General features: G+C 41.2%; 1 protein-coding gene across 3 annotated transcripts in view; it reads left to right on the plus strand.

Annotated features, from left to right (window-relative positions):
* Positions 1-16,268, plus strand: part of LOC121088053 (janus kinase and microtubule-interacting protein 1-like) — a 246,654-nt gene that overhangs the window by 204,042 nt on the left and 26,344 nt on the right. For all 3 annotated transcript variants that reach the window (XM_040593696.1, XM_040593723.1, XM_040593707.1), the window contains exon 15: positions 10,581-10,705. The gene's annotated coding sequence lies outside the window, so the exon portion shown is untranslated. The remainder of the gene's footprint in view (positions 1-10,580; positions 10,706-16,268) is intronic.

Below are 16,268 nucleotides of genomic sequence, written 5' to 3' on the forward strand. Positions count from 1 at the left end.
AGAATAAATCTACTTTATATGGCTCCTATATGATCTAGATACCTCATTATTTTGCAAAGCAAAAGTGTACTGTCTGCATCCTATAGCTGGTGAGAAGTGTAGAGAAGCCAAGGTCCAACGGCTTTAATTAAGAGCACACTGAGCATTATCAACGCTAAATTAAGGCATGGTCTCCAGGAGGGCAATTCCCAAGTCTGACCTGGAAGGTAGAGGCCTTGGTTGTGTATTTTTTATGATGATGGCTGCAGAGGTTTTCATCCTCTAATTTATGTCTCATAGATCATCACGGCCCTGGCTCTATTGCCTCCCATCCACTAACAGAAATTGCCATCTCCTCAAACCTGTCAGTGTGGCTGTCAAGCGATAACTCCCTGAAACCATTTATGTCAAAATGAACCTGCTAAAGGGCAGGTGACCACAGAATGAGCTCTGCAAGTAGTTCTGGGGAAATAGCAGTGTGTGGCAGATGGCTGGCTCTGAGTGAGTGTTTGAGAGAGGGTATTGGAGGCAATAACCTCTTCAGATTTTTGAAACCTAAGAAACACAGCTGCAGCTGGTGTGGACAAGTATCCCAGTGTGTTAGGTGATATGAATTGCATTCAGAATAGAAAGTACCTTGTGTGATGATGCTTAGAAGAGCCAGAGAAAATCACTGCTTTTGTACCCGACATGTGCATCTTTCCCAGAGCATCATGTTCCTCTAGTCCCCCCCTTTAGATATCTCTGTGAACCTGGGATTTGCACTGACTTTTGCATGCGGACGGACAATTGACTCGATGCTTCCTGGTTCTTCTTGGGTGACACAACATCTTTACTAGGCTACAGAATTAAGCTCTTTATTGCTTACAGCTCAGCCAGCTTTGCAGACCCTCACAGCAGTGACTGTCAGATGTCTGGCTGCCAGGCAGGGAGCTTGTTATCACGTGTTTAGGAGCAAAACTTAATTCATGCTGTAGGGAGTGTGATTCCTTGAAACATGTATGTCTGAGTTAGTGTCCTGGGGTCCCTGACAATCATGAAGAGAAATCAGCACTTGAACTACAGGACAGGATCCATCTCATCATAATGTATATCTAAAATAGGCAAGATGATCTGCATTCTAGGGGTGCCTTTTTCAACTCAGACTATGAAGATGAGTGGAGGGGGACTGCCTCAGATGTCAGCTCTACACTGCAGAAGAAAGGGAGGGTGATTCCCATCTAAGGTACTGTGACCAAGGTCATATGGAATTTGGTTGTGGCAATTCGGTAGTGCCTTGCAGGACCAAGACTTGAAATCTTCCTCCTGTATCCTAGGTGACTGCTTTGAACACTGGACTAGCTTTCTTGTAAGAGACAATGGACATAAACACTTGGGAACTTCTCTTTTGTGTTGTTCTAGCTTTTTTTTTAATGTTCTGCCTGAGGACTTAATTCTTGGTACTTATACCTTGGATTAACTATATAGTTTTGTCTTAATTTATAGTCACCAACTCTGGATTCACTGTAAGATACTGAGGTACCAGTTTGTAAGTATATTAAATAGGAAATAAAACATGTATGTATATCTGCAGGCTTGTTGACCTGACAAATTCTCCTGAGGCCCCAGGAGATCAGAGACACCATTCATCGAGTGAGGCATTGAGCATATGCCAGGTCTAGTGCTAATACTTGGGAGCTTTTGCATAAAAATAAGCCGGATTCACTGTTCTGTGTCTGTGAAATGTGTGCTCCTCCTCAGCTGCACATGCTTCCTTTTGAACAGTGTAAATGAGGACAGTGCAGAAGAGAGGGCAACAACTTATAAAATAGTGTATTCAAACACATGGTTTCAGCCCGAGCTGTGGAGAGTTTTCTTCCCTGGATTAGTACCTGCAGGGCTGCCATTCTCCTGGGAAGTCACGTAAGCACGTGTGTTTCCTTCAGAGGGCTTCTGACCTCTTTTGTGGTGTTCTTCTTAATTTCTGTGTCCTAAGTAAGGTGATATTAAAACAAATCCTTGTTGGTATGCTTACTTGGGAGCTTTACAGAGTGTAAAGGAGGGGAAGTAGTTTCTGCCGCTCCTAAATTGAAAGTAATTGTTCAAATTCCTGCAAGTCTCCAGAAGATGACATGCCTGCTTAAGAATGAGCACTGCTCTTTACAGTGGCAAACAGGATGCTGGGGACAGAAAATGTGATTGTGAGGACACATCTTTCACTTTAATAAACTATTTTGAGAAGGTGGCTCTGCCTCAGTTTAATAGGAGTCCTTGGGGAAAAAAAAAATCTAAACTCTAACATGAAAACAAACACTCCTATTTTGAAACAAACATACTTCTGCAGTACTGGGGTACGTTGTAAATTAAGCCTTTTATAGACAAATGAGATATGAATAAGACAATTGCCTTAGCAGTATTATTAGGAGTAATAACTTCTGTTGTGGATAAATCTGACCCTTTTTGAATGTAAAAATATTTTATTTCTGAGCCTAGCTTTTCCCTTGGAAGAGGTTGTCTTGTCTGTAAGACTTATCTGAAATGTCCTATTATGAATTACCACTTTTGAGCTCTGAGTTGAACAGAGATCGCAGTGACATATTGTTTTGCACATCTCACCTGGATACTCTGGAAGATAACACTGGGGGCTCCTTCCTGCTCCAGAACGATTGTTTAGGGACTAATTGCCAAGTCACAATGTTGTACAAAACGTCTGAATCTGCTTGCCAATATCCTCCCTGATTTTCGATGGAAGGAACTGCATTTCCATCTGTGTGCTTTACATTGGGACCCCTTTACACAGGGGTCTCCCCTCCCTGGGCAGAGAGTTTATACTGCTCCCACAGTCAGTGCACCTGGCGTGTGTTCCTTTGGCAGCACAGCCATTACATCCCCAGCCATTGCAAAGCTGATACCTACCCATCGACACTCAAAGAAAATAAAACATCAGTCATATGGACTTCAGGCCCTGGGAGCTGCACTGCTGCCTTCTGCACTGGAAGCCATGGGATCCTTGGTATTTTTGCATTGCTGCAACTGAACTCAGTGTCATCTGTTAATGACCACACCATTAAAAAATCAACTTCTAATTTATTGCCTAATTTATAAGCCCACCTGATAAACCCGTGACACAAGTTGAACTCATGTTCAATGTTTAATGTGAAGTAAAAGGTAGTGTTTCGTGGCCCAGTTAGATTAGATGCTCTTGATCTAATCCTGTCACTCAGCCACAGCTGTTAACAGGTTTATGTCCTTGTAAAAGACTGTACCTGTGCTGCTGGAGGTTTTCAGACTAAAAGAAAATCACATTATAACAAAATATATAGTCAGAGCTTATATAACTCAGTAGGATAAGAGATAAACATCCATAAACATAATCAGAAATTTCTAGGTAGATATGTTTAAATAAATAGGATATTTACCATGTGAAACATTATGGAGGTTTTTCAAAGTTGTAAGAAGGAATTAGATATCCAGATTTCATTGCCTTTCCATTTTAGTTGGTAACTAGCTCCTCTTATGTCTGAAAATGTCCCCTAAATTATTGAATTTGATTATACATGTCATATATAATCATATAGGGCTAAAGATGAGGATTTTTTGTGATTTTTAAATTCTGGTTTTTTTCAGTGCAGATTTCCAATTGAAATACCTACTCATGGGGCAGTATAGATAAAAGCAGCTAAAGAACCTCAAGGTGTTTTTTCTGGGACTTGGTAATATTTACTTTGGTAACACCTGGCAAGTGATAGTGCTGCTGAAAAGGTTTTTCATCACCCTGGGCTTCAGGAAGTGGCTGCGGAGCTAACTGCCACACTACAGGGACAGCCTCAATCACGTGTTGGGTTGAATGGTAATTAACACATTCCAGAGACGTTAAATTAATGTTCCCTTTAGGAAGGACACTTTTCTTCTCCCCCTTTTTGTGTGACACGATCAATCAGGGAAACCTTTGATACAGAATATTTTGAGCGAGCATACAATAAATAATATCCTCTTGACTGCACTCAAAAAAAAAATCAGAAAGAGCTTTCCTGGTGTAATGAGCAATAAGTAGAACAAAGATCATTTGGGAATGAAATGTAGCTGTTTGATCCATTTGATAATTTCCATCTGGATGGCATTTGCTTCCCTCAGCAAAGGGAATGGGAGCTGCCTAGTTCTAGGCAATCTGTTCAGTTTCTTTTATGGAAAAGGACAGTTTAGCTATTCCTTCCATATGGGCATACATTATTACATCTAACAAACATGTTGTTCATCTTTCTTTTTTTTCAGACCCTCTAAGAAGTTTTAATTCCTGGGTGGGATGGGATGGGGGTTGAATATCCTCTTCCCCGCAACCCCCCTCAGTAATCAATAAAGGAGGGGAAAGATCCCCATTGTTCTGTATAGACAGGTGCTAGTTAATGTACTAAAACAAAATAAACTTTGCTTGAGGGAGCAGAAAGCAAGATAGCTGTAAGAATACCAGAATAGTCATTGTTCGTCTGGGCCTGAGGATGCTGGAGGAGTAAAGATCTGCAGGTGTTGGCTCCCTGCTACCATGGGACCCGAGTCATGCAATCTGCCATAAATTAAGCAAGTTCTATCTCAGGATTCCACCTCTAGAACAGTAAAGTATTCTAAACATTAAAAGAATCATTATAATTGTAATGTCATCTCGGGTAACCAAAGAGAAACTATTTTCTTAGTACAATGAGATAACACTGGTTAATTTTGCTTTTTTTGCCACTGTCCCGGGACTACTGAATCTTGCGCATTCTTAGGAGTTTTTTTCCAATTTGTGGTTTTTTTGTCTGAGGCAGCCTGTGCCCTTTGATTAGCTTTCAAGAAGACTTGCGTATCAGAGGGAATGCATCAGAGCTGCTCCACTGGCATTCTGGCTGGGCAGTGAGGTCTGCACCCTCACCAGGCACAGTCATTTCAGCATGAATTCCTGTTGCCCAAAATGTCATGAGGTACTCAAGTACAATAAGCACGTAGGCACTGGTGCTTTGTTCTTGGAATACTTTTATTTGAAAAGCAATTCTGTCCTCGGCATCATAATTATTTTGGAAGTGCTGATGTTTAAAACCTTTGAAAAAGCACTGAAATTTCTTCCTGATATCCCTATGCATAAAGGCAGTAGGAATTGCTGGTTTCCTGGTTGTAGTTTAAGACAACAACCTTATTTTCTTTATGAAAAGCAAGCTTAGAATTCTTTTTCTTTGGCAAACACACGTGATGTAGTCCTGCAGAAATGGATTATTGCATGACCGCATGAAGCCAAGGAAAGGGGCAAAAATTCAGAAAAGGATATGGCGCAGTGCCTGGTGTTTTAGGGCCACACCTCCTTCATCCTTTTCTTACTAGTAGAGCTTAGATACTGCTTGTCTCTCTCTTGCTTTGGTGTGAGGTGCTGGGCTTTTTCAGCAGTGAGTTTGACTTTTGCCATACCGTGCCCAGCATCCCCAGTGGGTGCTGCTGTTGCAGGTGTGCCCAGGCAGCTCAGCTGTAATTTCATCCACGGAATGGTTCAGAGTTAAAGCAGCCTTTTGTTGCTGCCACCAATAATCGTTTGCTCTATCAGCAAAAAGTTGCCACCCTTACATGAGATCCATGAGAACATGGATAGCTTCCAAATGTGCTAATTGAGCAGCAGAGCTGTGATTTTTGCAGCAATTGCTCCTTAGCATTTTGCACCTGGAGTTGGTTTTTAATTTTCATATTTATCAAACAGCTGTAAATTGAGACCTCTAGCTTGCAAATACTTTCATGATCTAAAAAAGTCTGTGAAGGATGATTACACTCCTATTTCAGTGGCATCTTACACCAATTCAGCTGAAGTTCAGTTAGGGACTGATTCTCAGAGGATTTCAGTGCCTCGGCAATCAGACATTTCATCAGTAAGTTATAAATTTTGGATTTCAGTGCTTAAGTGTTTTTTTTCCATTCTCCTTGCTACTTGTTGGAAACAAGTAACCTGAGAAAGAGCAAACCCTGACTGCTTCCATGGCGGATTTACAGTGAGTCCAGGCCATAACACTCATGTTTGGGATGTGCAATCCAAAAGACAAGCACAATTCCTAACTTCCAGAAAAGGCCCTTTTTTCCTTGTTCTGACCTTTAACAATCTGCACCAGTGAACAGAGTAATAGGCGGCTGGTAAGAAGGCACTCAGCTCTTTCACAGACTCCATCTGATGTGCCTCCAGCGTGAGAAGGGGGATCCAACCAGATCTCACCTGCCAGCTCCCCAGACACAAGGTTTTGCCGGTAGAGTGAAACCAGAAGTTCTCTCTGTTGAGAAGTTTTGAGATTTCTTGGGGCTGGAAATGAAGGATTTAACTTTAATTCCAGGCTGGCTTGGCTGTCCGTCTCCTTCAGGAGTGCTCCTAAACTCTCCCAGTGACAAGAGGTGATGAAAAAGTGTTGGTCAGGTTCCTGGTGACATGGAGTCTCATTATTTATGATGTCCACAAGCCACAGCGAAATTACTAAGGATTTAAGCCTAGTAGGCTGAGTTGGCTGAAAGTCTTTCTTTAATTCTCCCTTTAAAGGAGGTGAGGAGGGACAGGAAAATTATGTAAGGGAAGAAATCACAGAATCACAGAATGGTCAGGGTTGGAAGGGACCTCTGGAGATTGTCTAATCCAGTCCCCTGCTAAAGCAGGTTCTCCTACAGCAGCTTGCACAGGATCACGTCCAGGCAGGTTTTGACTGTCTCCAGAGAAGGAGACTCCACAGCCTCTCTGGGCAGCCTGTCCCAGTGCTCTGTCACCCCCAAAGTAAAGAAGTTCTTCCTTATACTTGGATGGAACTTCCTGTGCTGCAGTTTGTCCTGTTGCCCCTTGCCCTGTCGCTGGGCACCACTGAGAAGAGCCTGGCCCCAGCCTCCTGACACTCGCCCTCAAGGTATTTGTAGACATTGATAAGATCCCCTCTTGGTCTTCTCTCCTCCAGGCTAAACAGCCCCAGCTCCCGCAGCCTTTCCTCATCAGGGAGATGCTCCAGTCCCCTCATCATCTTCATAGCCTCTGCTGGACCCTCTCCAGTAGTTCCCTGTCCCTCTTGAACTGGGGAGCCCAGCCCTGGACACAGCACTCCAGACGTGGCCTCACCAGGGCGGAGCAGAGGGGGAGGATCAGCTCCCTTGACCCACAGGCCACGCTCCTCCTAATGCACCCCAGGATGCCACTGGCCTTCCTGGCCACCAGGGCACACTGCTGGCCCATGGGCAACTCCACTGCCCACCAGGACTCCCAGGTCCTTCTCCTCAGAGCTGCCTTCCAGCAGGTCAGCCCCAGCCTCTGCTGGTGCATGGGGTTGCACAGTGCAGGACCCTACAGCTGGTGGAAACAAGAGTCCACCCAGGAACAGAAGCGGAGGCTGGTAGAAAAAGAGATGAAGTTGTGTTGAGGCAGAAGGGCTAAAAGGAAAATAGACCAACATGTGTCAGGCAGGACAAAGATTTGAACCTGAATCCCTGTTTCTCAATTCTGTTGATTAGGTTTTATAACTCTGTGTATATTCTTGTTTCTTACCACATATTTAATTCTTCAATAAAGCATAGTTAAAGCCAGAAACATCACGATTTGTGGTGAGGATACAAACAGCTTCCTCCAGTGATGGAGGGGGTTTTATGCTGCTGAATGACCCATATCAGAAACAAATACTTGAAGTACTGGAATTACTTGTCTTTCTCCACATTGGTGTTTCCATGGGGTATTTTCAGTTTGTTGAGGGAGCAAAGCACCAGAAATATTCTGGATTGCCTTGTGTGTATGTTGCTCATGTAGTGAGTATAAAGGGAGGAAAAAAATTATTAGATTTATTCAGGGTACACTTTAAGAAGCAAATGTCATATGATGCATTAAGCTATTCTTTAAAACAGGAAAAAAAGTGGATGTGTGGAGTCTCCTGTTCCCCAAAGTTTCAAGAACTCATGGCTGAGAAAGTTAACACATTTATTTCTGATGTGAAATTCAGTCTCACCGTGCTGGAGGCCTTTGTACCTCCACAGCACACAGTCAGGATTAGAAATGTTCTGGTGGGTTGGCCCAGATGGGGAAGCACACGTGCCTGGCTGCCTGGAGCCCAGGTCCTGAGGGACTGCTTGGGGAGGGGAGAGGCAGTGGGTCAGAATGAAGAAACAGATGTTGTCTAGGCAGGAATTCCCATTCATTTTGTTTACTTACCTGGTTGGTGAGGAAACCCCGTGACAACATACGTTTTCAGCTGATAGCCCTTTCATAAATTAGCTGTGACAAATGCAATCCCTTGTTTCCCATGGAGAGAGCTGACGTTTGTTAGTGCTGTGTCACTTCAGTTGCACTTGTGGATCTTTTTTTCTCTTTCTCTGAAAGTAGATTTAAATGAGACAGAAGTAGTATCTGGTTAGCTAACACAGAATTAAATTAAACATAAATTAAACAGCCAGCTGAGATTTCCTTCCTTTGCCAGAGCCCTTAGAGCTCTCTTTGTGCTCTTTAAGGTTTTATCCAGACAGACTGTGTTTTTTTCAATCCTGGTGGTGTGTGACAGTTGGATCTGGCTAATATCTACACCCTTAATGAGTAATTAAAGCGGGAAGCATCATTAAGAATTTATTTTATGCCTTGAAGCCTTTTCCAGACCCTTTTGTTATGAGATAAGAGCGGCTACTGCTGGCAAGAGGGGCTTCGCTGCGCAGAGTTGTGGCAGCGCAGGGGCTGTGCAAGCTGCACCTGTGTGGCACCCTCACACACACTGGCACTGGCGGGGGCGGGGTGGGGGGGGTCGCTGGAACAATTAAGTTACAGCAGTCAAAGTAGGGGTGCAGTTACGTTAGGCATAGTTTCCTAAAAATTGACTTTATTCTTATTATTATACACCCTCATGTATTCTGCAGGCATGTTCTAGAACACAACTAGTGAAGGCAAATAGCAAAGTGGTGTTTCTCATGCTTAGAGAATGGAAACTTGCTTGTGGGTAGAGGGATAGAAGCATGCTTGTGGACAGAAAAGAAAGATCCATACAAACCCATGAACCAGCGGCTGCAAGCAGATACCCTGGGGAAAAGAAGAGGGCAAACTCATACTCAAAGGCTTTCATCACTTGCTGCTCAAGGACATCCTGAAGCAGAGCTGGTTTCTAATCATTCAGTGAACCTGATGGATTTTTCTTCTACGGGATTGTCAGGTCTGTCTCAAACCTGCATGAACATTTTTCTATTTGCAGTATGCCATGGAAAGAAGGTCCACCACTTAATTACATCTTAAGAACCACTTTGTTATGAACCTGTTACCAATTACTGCACCGTGGCTCTTGTCATTCCTGGCTTCTCTCTCCACTTAGATATACTTTTACCCAAGAATCAGTCTTCATTCTGGAGTGTAAGATCTGCACAAGAATCTATCTGGCAAACAGCAGCTTTGTTTACTGTTAACTTTTTTTGTAACTTTTGGACTCAGATTTCCAAAGCCATTTCAGACCATATATAAAGTAAACATTTTTGAAAAGTCAGAAAACCTTTCTTCTCCAAAACAGAAGGCTTTGATGTAAATGGGATCTTATTATTCTTTCTTTCTTTCTGAGTAAGAGAAAGTAGCCACTGGGCCAATTCCAGAGACGAAACTTTTGGAATAATGGTTAATATTGCAAGGCGTGTTCCTTAGCAGAGCTTATAAGATAAATTAGGCAATGATAGGTAGTGGGAAGGTAGACTAAGTTAGGAAATAAATACCATTTCTTTTCTATTCCAGATAAGTGCATCCATTTGAATCATTTGACATTTGTCATGCTCTGTCTCCTCTGTACAACTCCAAAGTATTTTGCACTCTGGCAATCCTCAGCTTCAAAATTATTGTCTCAGGTTACTATAGACCAGAGTCTCTTCTGGCCAACTCTTTAAAGCTGTCTATGCACAACTAACATCATGCTTCCTCTTCCTGTTTCAGTTACTACCCACTCTGGAAAAACTTTTAAAGCTCAAGTCTTTATGTCTTTAACACATATTTCTACCCCAGAATGCCCAAATACTCATTCTGCTGTTGAATATTAAGTCAGACAGTCAGCCTTTTCTGGTTGAAATGTGGGTTTTCTCAGATTTCTTCCTTGAGAATTTAGCCGTTATTTTTTCAGATTTTTTTTTCCCATGCTATACTATTACACCTGCTTCTTTTCATTCACTATTTTACCTATTTAAGTCCCCTTTCATTAAATTAATTTTACTACAACATGTGATTTTGGTTTATTTTAATGTATTTTAATGAAAATTTTATTAGACTGCCTAGCTAATGCAGAAGATAGCAACTGACATGAGTAACTTAATGTTTTGCTACTAGTCAAAATATAGAATTAATAGGGAAATTCAGAGTATTGACAAGGAAGTGTTGATACTGGAAAGCTGTGTCCCTGTTGAAGCAAAGCATTTAAGGCATGTGCTGAAATTGCATTGTAACTTGAATGCTGTATTGGCCAGGGGGTTAACAATTGACTTAATAGTAAGAACTCAGATGAAATGTGCTGAACTGGGGACCCTGTTAAATTGACTTTACTCACTAAAAAAGATAAAAGCACCAGTGCCTGCATTTATGCTATGTCAGTGATCTGAAAAGCTAATGAAAATAGTATTCTTGCTGTATGTATTTTTTGTTTTCTCTGCAGGGATGATTTTGCCAGTTGATTTGGTCTATATTATTAAACTGTGGAGAGAAACAGCCTGATGGTTGGTTTGGAGAGATGGTGATGAATTAGGATGTTGCAATATGACTTTCACTGCAGAATACAAGGTAGGTTCAATGCAAATGAACACTTACTGTTTTATCTCAAAAGACATTAAATGAATTTTATGTAATTTTGATGCTAGTTTTTTGTATAGTTTCATTTAGATAGAGAAAACCCGGTATGCTAATTTTTAGGAGTGTTAATTTTCAAATACACCACATCGATCTTGAAACACTCAATAAAATCAATATAACCATTTCTGATGACAAACACAGATCTGACATTTTTTTGCACATGGTCACTGACATATAATCTATTCTGTTGCCTTACAAAAAAACCCAAACCACTAAGCCAGCAAACTAAGTAAAAATATATGTCATCATGATAGTTTTAAAACTATTTAAAATAGGTCAGTATAATTATTTTCAGCTGATATACCAAGTCTAATTATATTTCCTATCCACACGAGGAGGCTAGGTTTCTCATTCTTCATTGGTTCTGGTCCATCACAGGTTGTACACTGTTGCTGAGTCATCCAATTTGTGTCAACTATTTACCTGCCTCTCATGAACTGTGTAATGCTTGCTTCAATCACGTTCAAGTTCTCCACCCTCTTAAAACTAGCTCCCCTTTCACCATGCCTTTAAAATACAGCAGCTCTATTTTTTACTGAGGTACAGAGAGATTAAATCCAAGGTCATGTATAGTCTGTAGCAAACCAGAGTATCAAAGTCTAGTCTAAATCCAAGGGCAGTGCACTAAGCACTAAGCACTGGATCTTCTTTCATCAGGAAGGAAGAGTTGACCAATTAAAGGCCGACATGTAATTTTAATGGGAAATTGATTTATTTGTATTAAATAGCCTGGAGAAAAGGAGACTCAGAGGAGACATCATCACTCTCTACAACTACCTGAAAGGAGGTTGTAGGCAGGTGGGGCTCGGTCTCTTCTCACAGTTAACAACTGACAGGAGAAGCGGAAACGGCCCCAAGTTGTGCCAGGGGAGGTTTACGTTGGATATTAGGAAAAAATTCTTCACTGAAAGGGTTATCAAGCATTGCCCAGGGAAGTGGTTGAATCACCATCCTTGGAGGTATTTAAAGGATGTGTAGATGTGGTGCTTAGGGACATGGTTTAGTGATGGATTTTTGTAGTGCTTGATTATTGGTTCAACTTAATGACCTTAAAGATCTCTTTCAACCTAAATGATTCTATGATTCTAAATAGATTTAATGCTTGTGAAAAGTGCCAGGCTGATTACCTGGAAATTGCAGGAATCCTATATTCATCAATACATACAGTAAGTTATGTTGATATAGTTACTGTAAACCTGTGTAGGCTTGAAAGAGATACTTTTCTACAAAAATAAAAGTTCATAGTCCATACCTTGATCCTTTGTTTGCCTGAATGCTTAAATTACTGTTAATGGGGACACATGCTATTGGATTCATTAGGAGGGTCTGCGTACTTCTTTCCTACCTGCTGCTCCATCTTCCCCTATCACAAACAGAGAATTTCTTCACCTTCACAGTAAGTTCAACGTTTCCTCTGTCTGCCCCATGATGCCCCTTCCCCATTTCACTCCCTCCAGAGACCCTACAATACTGTTAACCATTTCTCATAGCTCCTGACAACTAGAGGACAGTACTTGCTGCAGCTCACCTGAGGCTAACTGTATACTCATTTTATCCAGCACGTATGTGCTGACTGATTCAGGATCACTTGCCCCTTTATTTCTTATGAAAACTGAAATGACTTTCTAACTATTGAAAATGCATTCAATTATCAATATATAAATTTAGTGCATTTTCTTCTTTATACTACTTTGGCATAGACGCAATATTAAAGGTACACAGCGTATTCTGCCACTATTGTTTGTAGTTTGAAATTATGTACGCTTTGCAATTCTTCCACATCTTTCTATGCATAATTAATTTTAAATATATGTCTTTACTGCCCCTTCCAGTTCTTTAAACATAGTCCTGACAAGTGTAACATCATCACTCCTAGTCATCCTTTCATTTGGATTTGTGAATGTATTATCTGAAATTACTCATGAACTTTCAAAGGGATGTTGTTTCCACCCTCTTATCAAGGGCTTGATCCTGCCTTATTAAAGACAATAGTAATTCCATTTTCTTTATTAAGAACGATTTCCATAACACAATAACTTCTGTAGCTTGTGGTTTAAGAAAGATATCTGTATATACACACATTTAGGAGCAGCTCTTTAGGTTGTTTAAATTGTGTTTCATCATACAAAGACAGTAGTTGAAGAACTATTATAGTTCATGGTTGCCACATGTTTGCATCTGGCTTTTTTGGTCAGTGTTTATACTGTGCTACTCAGGAGAATTTTTTGCAAGCCGAAATTGTAGTTTCATGGCTGAAGCCCTTGCTCAGCATTGCACTAAGAGCTGATTCGTCTAGCAGTCCCCTCAAAATCCGTTGCTTCCTGAGGATTAAGTTGCACCTTGCCATGCAGAGCTTAAATTGAATCCAAATGGCCCAAATTCAACTGAATGAACCGAAGGTGTAGGCACTGACTTAAAAGAGAATTTGGGTATATCTACACAGCCCCAAGCAGAGGGGACCTGGCAGGAGCATGTGCCGCTTCATTTATGCAAGAAACACTGGGTGAGGTCAGAGGCATTCCTTCAGCTTTCTATTACACAGGCAGAGGAAGACCATGCTAGCAGGTTCCTATGAAAGCCTGGAGATAAACCTTTTGCTGGAAAATAGCATGAGACTTCCCTGCATGCCAAAGGTGCTTAATTATTGAAAGATGCTTAAGCAAGCCAGTTACCTAAATATGTATGCAGGGAGAGGAAGAAGAGTAATGACTGTAAGGATTTGGCCTGATATAGTTAGCCTGGGCTTTAAATTTTTACATATATAGTACTGTCTCTGGCTGCCTTTCTGCAGTCATTGGTGGGTGTGAAACTGAAGAGGCATTTGGAACCAGGTATTAGAAGAGTTTAATAGGACAATATCTAGTCAGCCATCTGAATACTGCAGCTGTGCTAGGGTCAGGGAGGCTTTTATGTTGCTTGTCTCCAAGTCTGACAGAACATCAACTTGCCATTTCAGTCCATCTAACCAAATCACGATAAAGTAGATACTATGAGACGTAGATCACCCTTTAATATCCACCTAAGACTTCATGACCACCAAAGGCAAGCATCTATCCTATATTAAATCATTTAAATGTGTGCCTTTCACACCAACTTTTTACCTGGTTTTGTTTTCTGCCACGGTTATACCCAGATGAGGAATTGCAAGTCTGTCATGAGTTCAGCAAGTACCAAGGTAACCAAGTCTTTGTTGAAAGACATTATTTATTCTATCAATGTTTAATGTGGAGCAACCACTGAACTGCATAATTTGATAGAGATGGGTGTGCTGCTCCCTGAATTCCTCTCATGCTGTCATGCTTGCTTCACTTTTTAGAAGCGATGGAAGACAATAAAAAACAAATGGTGTTTATTCTGGAAAATTCCGGAATTCTGGCATGTTGTGGAAAAAAGCATGAAACAAGCTAATAGTACTTGATATTGCATATGTATTTTCCTGGCAGTTTTTCTGAAACTCTCCTGGGGGCTTAGCAGTGTCTCTTAGCCAGTTGGTGCTCAGGGGCTTTGCTGGCACACCGAGGTTGATTCCCAGCACACAACATCTGACGTGCCTTTTCAGACATACATTAGCTTCTCCTGGGACTGGTGGTTCTTCCCCCAGTGAGCCCCTAGCAGACATCAATTTAGTTGTCATAAGCAAGGGAGTGAGACTAAGTCAGTTTGCCCTTGGTAGCACTATGCCTGCTTAGCCTTCTCCATGCTCCTTCCTGGCTCTGAATGCCAAGGCAGCCTCTGAGTCTGTTAGGCCAGCTCTTTAACAGCCTCATTTGCAGTTACTACTGTAAGTACACCAAGATTAGGTTTATTTCTCTGAGTTACTTAAGGTTCACCCTGAATGGTATTCAAAAATTCCGTAAAATCCTCATCCATGCTGCTTTGCCTGTATGTCCTTCTTCCCAGATGTCTTTATCATCTGTCACTATTCGATTGTCTGTGATAAATGCTCCTTTGACCCTTTATTTCTCATGTCGATGCCCTGCATCTGTCCTTAGAAATTCAGTAGCATGCCTTCTCCTGTTGCAGGTTTCTTTCTCTGTCTTCCTACCTATAGATGCTCAGGTGATAAAAGTATGATAAAGAATACGGAAATGCCATAAACCATGCAGCCATATGACAAATCAGTTTATCTCCTCCCTTCGGCCCTGATCTCTGCTCCAGGGGGCTCCTCCAGCACTCCACGCCACTGAGCTAGGAGCTGTCATTTAAAAATACAAGCAACATCACTTTTTTTCTGTCTTGTGAAATTCTCACCCATCGAAATTACTCCTTTGCAGAGGTTCTGTGAAGGGGGTAAGATTCTCTCAAGGGCTGTTAAATACAAGAATTTTTATGTCGAGGATAATTGTTAAAGTCCAGGATATTATTGTAATCTCTCCCATAGGAAAAGGAGAACTTTTTGCAGTGTGATTTAACACTTTCAGTTCGCTAAAAGACTGAGATCATAGACTTGAGGCCATAATAATTTTTAGCATGAAAGAGCTGATTTAATTTATAAACAATTTATGAACTTCAGTGAGATCTTTACAGCAGGAGTCCAGATGCCAACACCTAGAGCAGGGAAGCCTTGGAATATGTTGCCAAAAATATATTTTACACATTTCTAAAAAATGACAAGTAGAGAATAAAGACTTTACATGGTAAGTATTTAAGAAGACCTGTATTACTTACAAGTGGTCTGACACTCCTGTGTAACCTAAGTCTTCTAGAGTAAAATAAAACTAGGTATTTCTCCCCTGCATCTCGTTTCATGTACTCCATATTACATATACATATTACATTGTACGCAAAGTACTGCAATCTCTGCTGCTACAATCGAGTAAAACTCCTTTCCAGACAAAGAATTAGTTTACATTTACTAGCTTGTTCCGGTATTGTATCAGAAAACATTGGCTAGTGAGGTGTATTGCTAAAAAGGCTGTAGGAAATTAACATTTTTCAATTAGTATTTTTCTCTTTCCAGACTGTCTTAGAAAACTCATGCTCTCTGTGTGCATTCCAAATCAGTGTTCACACTGCTGGTGTTTCTGGCTTAGTTTCTGAGAAGACAAGTGTCCAGTGCAGTTGTAGGGGAGAAGTCCTGTGATTTGAAGCTCAGTCTTGCTCTGAAAAGCAACAGCCTGTTGCCAGCTCTTGTAAGGCAGCAGTTGTACTCTTCATGTGGAAGTTAGTGCTGATGATTATCCTCAGAGCATCTCTGTGCGAATCCATGCTATTGTCTTTGTTGCAAAAGCATCATTAATTTAAATATAGGCATGTTCTACCAAGGAGACACTTTTATGGCAAAGAACCTGTCAAGGGTCAGTAGCACATTAAGAAGAAATACATAAAGTAGTTTAGTGCAACTTTTTTTTTTTTTTTTTTTACTGAAGCATCTGTTTGTGATTCCTCACTAAGGTGTCAGGTATCTGGGTGAACAGTTCCAGTGCCTCATTAAAGGCAAGCTCCAAGTGACAGCAGATGGAGCTGGAGCTAGGATTAATTGTAAGCAAAGTGA

This window comes from Falco naumanni, chromosome 1 (genome assembly GCF_017639655.2).
Source record: "Falco naumanni isolate bFalNau1 chromosome 1, bFalNau1.pat, whole genome shotgun sequence".
Taxonomy (NCBI): domain Eukaryota; kingdom Metazoa; phylum Chordata; class Aves; order Falconiformes; family Falconidae; genus Falco; species Falco naumanni.